The 8,127-nt window shown below is 51.2% G+C and overlaps 1 long non-coding RNA gene across 1 annotated transcript; it reads right to left on the bottom strand.

Moving 5' to 3' along the window:
* Window positions 1-458: 458 nt before the first annotated feature.
* On the bottom strand, window positions 459-6,946 carry LOC116274863. Its single transcript, XR_004183614.1, has 3 exons — window positions 5,188-6,946; window positions 3,553-3,675; window positions 459-1,619 (listed from the first exon to the last, which is right to left on the bottom strand). It is a non-coding gene; the product is annotated as an uncharacterized LOC116274863 (long non-coding RNA).
* Window positions 6,947-8,127: the final 1,181 nt, after the last annotated feature.

Raw genomic sequence — 8,127 nt, 5'->3', positions numbered from 1 at the left:
GGCAAGCAGGCTTAGGGTTGACTCACTGGATTAGTCTGTGGTTCCACGGGGTCCAGGGCACATGTAGAAGCTGCCCCCTGCTGTCCAACACCCGGCCCTGGGGTAGGCAGGGCAGGTGGGGAGCGGGAGGCAAGGGCACCCCGGCCTGTTTGGTTTCCACATGGAAAGTGATGTGGGTTGTCTGTGTCCCCACCCAAATCTCACCTTGAATCGTCATAATCCCCACATGTCAAGGGTGGGGCCAGGTGGAGATACTGAGTCATGGGGACGGCCTCCCCCATACTGTTCTCATGGTAGTGAATAAGTCTCACGAGATCTGATGGTTTTATGAATGGGAGTTCCCCTGTACAAGCTCTCTTGCCTGCCACCATGTGAGATGTGATTTTGCTCCTCATTCACCTTCCGCCATGGTTGTGAGGCCTCCTCAGCCATATGGACATGTGAGTCAATTAAACCTCTTTCCTGTGTAAATTACCCAGGCTTGGGCCTGTCTTTATTAGCATGTGAGAACAGACTAATATGGAAGGTGTGCTTACAGGTAAGCGGCTTCCTGACTCTAGGTGCTGGCCAGCCCTGGGAGAGGTGATGGCTCCAGGGTCAGCAAAGCTCCAGAGTCAAAGCTCGGAACATAAAGACGACTGGGACCCATTCCCTTCTCGCCGCACCAGCACCTCCTGCCCGGGGAATCTCTGGCTTCCTGGCTGGCCCTGGGTGTGCCCCAATTTTTCATCTTTGTGGCCAGGGGATCCTTCCGGACATCAGTGGGTGGATGGGGCTTCCTTGCCTGGGGCCACCTGTGGCACCACCTCTCCAGCAGGGAGATGCCTCTGGGCCTGGCTGCCACTGTGGCCCCTCATTCCTGACCCCTCTGCCTCATCCCTACCCTTCCTGAGGGTCCTCCCTGCCCCCCAGGCAGCCGTGCTCTGTCCAGTGGGCTCTTGCCCCTGCTGTTCCTGCAGCCACTTCTTTTGGGTCTTGACCCAAAAGTCCAGCAGACAAGCCCTGGGCCCTGCTGTGTGCACAGCTCTTGTGAGCCCACGCACTCTGCCTGCATCTTAGAGGAGGTTTCATTGCTTGGTATAGAGTGGTTTCCAAGGCACCTCGGTGAGTGAGTTAGACCATTTTATAGTCAGGGAAACTGAGGCACAAGAGACTGACCCGGATCATAGCCAAGACCAGTGAAGGAAGGTGGTGACCTCCTTTCCAGTCTTTGGGGTCTTTCTTCTGGGCACTCGTCCAGCGTCCCTGGTGGAGTCTGCCCTGCGACCGTCCATTTCTGCAGGTGATTTCTCGAAGGAGGCTCTGGTTCATAACACTTGGTTCCCAGAAGAAACCATTTTTCTCAACTGCAGGACATTTGACATCAAATAAGGACTTAGATACTTGACATTGTTTTTATATCCTATTGGGAAATTTTGACCTCATTTACTATATTGTGATAAGCATTTAAAGCATGTGGTAGTAATTGTGGCCACAGGGCCAGGATGCTGAAGCTGATTCCGTGGAGATGCAGCTCTTGGGGTCCCAAGTCATATTAAAAAACACTTGTGTAATGAACACGGTATCTCCCTCAGTGGCTGCGTCTGTCCCATTTTCTTTGACGTAAAATATGTGATGCTCTGTGGGAACATGAGCTGGAATGATTATCTCGTCAGTGGGTCTTTGTGAAAACTAAAAAGATTTTTGAAATCTAGAGGCGCGCAGCTTTTTTCAGTATTCGAATGCATCTTTCTTCACACTTTGGGTTTGCAGAACAAATGTTTGCATGTAATTTTGCTTCCCAAAATGTCAAAAATAGCACAAATATGAAAACAAGGATTCTCAAAGAGTGATCTTTTATGGAAAGACTGCTTACAGTAACTCGTCCCAGTTGGCTTTGAAAAACGCTGGTTGGAATTATCTTCACACACTTGGGGACAGGGAGTGTAAGGGAAACCCCTGCCTCACTGTCTCAGGAACACTGTGACGAAGGGCCTCTTCCTTTCCTGGCCCCCCACAAGCCCCAGCATCTGTTGATCGAATGAGGAAGGTGTATCTCCTTTTTTAAAATCATGTGTAATTTTATATTGTCAAAAACCTAAGCATGGCTAATTGTATGATCTCTTGTGTCATTTGTAAGGAATTCAGCATAAAAAGTATTTTCTCAGCTGGGTGCGGTGGCTGACACCTGTCATCCCAGCACTTTGGGAGGCTAAGGTGGGCAGAACACGAGGTCAGGAGTTCGAGACCAGCCTGACCAACATGGTAAAACCCCTGTCTCTACTAAAAATACGAAAATCAGCCAGGCGCGGTGGCACGCACCAGTAATCCCAGCTACTCAGGAGGCTGAGGCAGGAGAATCACTTGAACCTGGGAGGCGTAAGTTGCAGTGAGCCCAGATCTCACCATTGCACTCCAGCCTCGGAGACAGAGCAAGACTGTCTCAAATATATATACACATATATATACACACACACGTATGTATATATTATATACACACATATATATAATATACACACACATATGTGTGTATATATACATATATATAATTTTTTTTCTCAGAGTTGCAAAGACAGAGACCTCCTCTGGTTGGGAGGAGGGCAAGTTTCGAAAGGAGGAACTTTGCTGTGGGGAGGAGTCAGTGGCCAGGCCCCACAGAGCCTGACGGCCTCTCCTGGCATCTGGCCTTACCTCCTTCCTAATGATACAACCTGCATGTTTTAGCTGGACGTGTGGCTACCCAGGGTGAAGAAAGACTGCATTCCCAACCTAGGTGTGGTTGTACATTGGATGTGATCCCAAGATTGTGGAGCTTCTGGGAAGTGCCCTTGAGTAACTTCCTGTTGGCTGGAAGGTGGCCGTGTTGGCTGGAGCTACAGCATCCATCTTGGGCTATAAAACAACTTCAGGAAGGGAAATCAGGCCAGCAGCAACTGGGGAGAAGGAGTGTGCGTCCTGGAACCTAGGAAGGGCCCTCTCAGTTCTGGACTGGCTACCTCTGGCCTTAATGAATGGGAGAGAGGAATGAATGGGAGGGGGAATGAATGGGAGGGGGAATGAATGGGAGGGGGGAAGGAAGTTCTAACTCATTTAGGTGATTGTTGTTTTGGACATTTCTGCTACTTGCAAGTACAGCTGATTCTAATGGACTTGCTGGCTCCTGGAGACGCTTGGACAGGAAAAGCAAAACCAAGGCCCATGACATCTATCTTTGCATATTGAAGTAGATTTAGAAAACCCTTTCGAATCCTTCTGAGTACTTTTATTTGCTGCTCCCTCTCAACCTCAATTTTGTTTCTCATCCCACTTTCTATCGGACTTTTTGACCTGGCCCTTTGCCCTCCCTTCCCTTTGCCCTCCCTTCCTGCACGCTGCTGAGCTGTGGCTCTCTCGGTGGTGCCCGAGGACTCCTGCCCTCCCAGCCCCACCTCCCCTGCCCTCGCCTTAGCCCTTCCTCCCCACTGAACCCCCATGCCTTGCTGTCTGCTGACTGTGGGGTGCTGCCTCACACTCCAGAGCCCACCTCCTCCTCAGGTCACCCCTTGGCATCTGACACCCTGGAACCGTATTCACCTTCTCTGCAGCTCCAGAGCCCAGCAGAGCTCTGTGCCATGGCAGGAGAGCAGGAGGCATTTCCTCAGAATGCTGCCTTTGGCTCTGATTCCCAAGACATTTTGGTTGCGTAATATTCATTGTCTGAGAAAAGAAAGAAAAGAGACTCATTTGGAGAATTAAAAAAAATTATTCTAGAAAGATTTCATTTAATAAATCCTCATTCTCATTAGTATCTAAGTAGCCACTTTACTGTCCTAAATAGATGCCAGGGCAGGAACCAGGGTGCAGAGGGCTCTGGCCCTGGCGGCAGACTGGGACTCACATTGCTGCAGGTGGGCCTAGAGGCTTCAGGGAGAAGCCTGGCCCCTTCTATCTGCCCCCTTCTCTTGAGGAGAAGTAGCTCCTTCCTGCCTGGGAGTCCCAGGAGATCTTCGGGGAGGGGACATTTGAGAAGGATGGGGGAAGAGGCCCAGGAGAAAAGCACGGAGCAAGGAGGGAAATCCATCATCAGCTCCGGCCAGGGCCAGGCTGGATGTGTACCACGTCTGAGCATGTGGAGGGGGGTTGAATGTATAAGAGGATGCCCTCTCCCTGCTTCCCTCCTTCCCTGTCCCCTTCTATCTCCCCTCTTCTCTGTGAGCAGGCACCGGCTCCTCGGAAGGGCCTCTCAGTTGGATGGTGATGCATTCCCCACTCATGCCCGGAAGTAAGCGGGCACAGCCGCTGCGGATGAGTTGGCAGCGGAACCATGAGTGTTCCTGCATGTGGCCTGCACCTGCACGCACACCGGCACACACGGCACCTGCCAATACCACCTTGCCCCTGTGTGCGCACACGACCGTACCCAGACGACACGCACGGGCACCTACACACACACTTGCCCCTGTGTGCACACGACTGCACCTGCACGCACACGGCACACACGGGCACCTACACACACACTTGCCCCTGTGTGCACATCACGACTGCACCTGCACGCACACTGGCACACACGGGCACCTACACACACACTTGCCCTTGTGTGCACAGACCTGCACCTGCAAACATACCTGCACACACGGGCACCTATACACACACTTGCCCCTGTGTGCACAGACCTGCACCTGCAAACACACCTGCACAGACGGGCAGCTATACACACACTTGCCCTGTGTGCACAGACCTGCACCTGCAAACACACCTGCACACACGGGCACCTATACACACACTTGCCCTTATGTGCACATACCTACACCTGCACCCACACCTCCAAACACACCTGCACACACATGTGCACCTCTATACACACTTGGCCTGTGAACACACACTTGCATCTGCACACACACCTGCACAGGCACCTACACACACCTACACCTATACACACATTTGCCTCGGTGAACACACAACTGCACTTGCACACACACCTGCACACAGACCTGTACCTGTACATACACGTCCCTGTGCACACACACCCAGACCTGTATACATACTTGCCCCTGTGCACTCACACCTGCACACACACCTGTACCTGTGCACACACCTGCACACATACCTACACACACACCTGCATCTATACACACTTTCCCCTGTGTACCTGCACCTGCACTCACACCTGCACGCACACCTGTTCCTCTATCCCCAGCTGTCTACGTCACCCCACATGTTCACTCTCACCGAAGCCGGAGCAGCCCACAGGGTTTGCTCATTAAGTGCTTCTTGCTTGAGCAAACCGGGAAGTCATCTTGAGCGGAAGCACCTGGTCTCTGGTAACAGATGCCGAGAATCACCTGATTTGACCTTTCAACAGTGAGATGACTGTCATAATAGAACCCTTGTGCATATTTTCAATATGAGTTGATAAGGCCAAGAGCTCTTACTGGATCGGAGGTTTATTTCATAAGCCACTTGATTTTAAAGACTCAGCAAAGAGGACATATTTCTTAGTACACTGAGTAAGACATTAACGTCTGTGTTTGAGGGAGGACATGTGGGCCAGGAGTTTGCAAACATGATTGGTCCTCGACTCCTTGGACTGTTTGTGTCCGTTGGGATTGAAACAGCATATATTTACCTTTATTAGTGTGTTTTCAGAATGATCTTCTTTTAGAAAATGCATCGATAACCCAGAATGAACATATTTTTGCGGTGATATTCTTTGAGCTGAAAATGAAATATTTGCTTCTACACCATTTAGTTGTGCCAGTTGCCTTTGATTTAGTGGACAGTTTCGCTCTGGCTAAGTTGCTCTTTCAGACAGACGTTTATATGGGCAACGTTTTCCAGCAATGTTTTTAGCAATTCTCCTTTTCTCCATGTTCACGTTTAAAGGACTGTCTTAGACACCCATTTGCAGCCAACAGTGATCCCTCCGCTGGGACAAACGCAGCAAGTCAGGCGCTTCTGTTCAGGCAGTTACTCATCGTGACACGGGAAGGCAGCAACACAGGGAGTGACAGGGCTCTGAGCTCTGTCCTGTGATCTTGGGAAGTGACTCGGCTTTTCTGCTTCACTTTCCATCCTCTGCAAAGCAGGGGCGAAGTGGAACTTACCTGTAGGACCGAGGAGTCTGGAGGGAGCGCAGCTGTCCAGAGACAGGCCTGGCCCACAGTGAGTGCTTACTTGGTGCTGCTGATGTCTCAGCATGTGCTTCATGTTCCATTCTGGAGTCAATCGTCTTCCATGAACACGGGGGAAATTTTGGGGTGGTCAAGGGTGTACAGCACCAGATCCAGGTGGAGTTTTCCAGGTGGAGTTTGAGCTGATGTGACGGAGTAGCTGGAAAATGTTGATTATTTTATGAGGATGAAGAACCGGCCACACTTTTTGCAGTGTTGGATCTCAGACTGCAAACTGCGTTTTGCGAAAAGCCGGGCGTTTCAGCTTCAGCTACGGATTAAATTACCACAAAAAAGCACTGCCAATTTAGGGTATTTCAGTAGAACTCCGGGTTTGAACACTTCTGATTTCTAGAGGAAGAGACAGCAAATTCTGTCTTGGACAAGTCAACACCTTCTCTTGGAGCGAATTATTTCTTCTACTTTCACAGCTGATTCAGAATTCGATGGGCCCAACGATGTGTCCTCAGTTCTTCATTTTGACAGTCTGGGCTTGTTACTACTCAAAGCACACAGGTATTTCCCTGGACATACACCCCTCGTCCATCTGCCCAGCGACAGGGCTTTAATGTATCGACGTGCACACATCGGGCACTAGAACCGGAGGCTGTCCGCTCTGCTCTGTGGCTCCCCCTGCCCTTTAGGGTCTCCCGGGAGACAGTGACACCGTAGGGTGTGGGACAGGCACAAGGACCCTGCAGCCAGAAAGGCCCGGGTTCAAACCCCCGTGCTGTTTTTACCACTGGGATAACTTTGGAAAGGGATTTCCACTTCTTTTTTTTTTTTTTTTTTGAGACGGAGTCTCGCTCTGTCACCCAGGCTGGAGTGCAGTGGCCGGATCTCAGCTCACTGCAAGCTCCGCCTCCCGGGTTCACGCCATTCTCCGGCCTCAGCCTCCCAAGTAGCTGGGACTACAGGCGCCCGCCACCTCGCCCGGCTAGTTTTTTTGTATTTAATAGAGACGGGGTTTCACCGTGTTAGCCAGGATGGTCTCGATCTCCTGACCTCGTGATCCGCCCGTCTCGGCCTCCCAAAGTGCTGGGATTACAGGCTTGAGCCACCGCGCCCGGCCCAGGGATTTCCACTTCTAAGCCTTGGTGTCCCCTCTGTAGAAAGGGGTTAATATGAAGACCTGTCTTCAGGGCTATTGGAATAGCATCGTGTAGAACGTGCTTACTCATCGGTCACTGTTATCGTTAGCACCGTACGTGTGAGTCTCCTCTAACCTAAACATAAAACTCTGGTCTTTTTCCCTCACTGTGCCAGCCAAAGGGAATGTACTCTTCACCACCCATCAGTTTGGAGCTGCGGCTTCTTTTTGTCCAGGAGTCTGCTTGGTGCTTGCGGCTGAGTTCCTCCAACGTCCTTGTCAACACGGCCTCCTGACAGTGGTTCTCTCCAGAAACCAAGTGCACTGGCGTTCTGCTGTCTTTTTCTTATTAACCATGAAATCAGAGAATGTTTCAGCAGTTCATATCATGTTGGTATTTTGTCTTTAAAAGTGATGCTTTTTTTTTTTTTTTTTTTGAGATAGACTTTCGCTCTTGTTGCCCAGGCTGGAATGCAATGGGGTGATCTCCGCTCACCGCAACCTCTGCCTCCCGGGTTCAAGTGATTCTCCTGCCTCAGCCTCCCTAGTAGCTGGGATTACAGGTGCATGCCACAGTGCTCATCTAATTTTGTATTTTTAGTAGAGATTGGGTTTCTCCATGTTGGCCAGGCTGGTCTCGAACTCCTGACCTCAGGTGACGCGCCTGCCCCGGCCTCCCAAAGTGCTGGGATTACAAGCGTGAGCCCCCGCGCCCGGCCAGCGATGCTTACTTTTATTAGAACACGTTAGCTGGCATCTGAGTGTCACAGGGATGCAGCGTGACGGCCACAGCCCGGGTAGCTGGCGTCTGAGTGTCGCAGGGATTTGGTGTGACGGCCACAGCCCGGGTAGCTGGCGTCTGAGTGTCACAGGGATGCGGCGTGACGGCCATAGCCCGGGTAGCTGGCG

Source organism: Papio anubis, chromosome 5, assembly GCF_008728515.1.
Source record: "Papio anubis isolate 15944 chromosome 5, Panubis1.0, whole genome shotgun sequence".
Lineage (NCBI taxonomy): Eukaryota > Metazoa > Chordata > Mammalia > Primates > Cercopithecidae > Papio > Papio anubis.
Note: the sequence above shows the minus strand (reverse complement) of the source record. Positions and strands in the feature narration are given on the sequence as shown.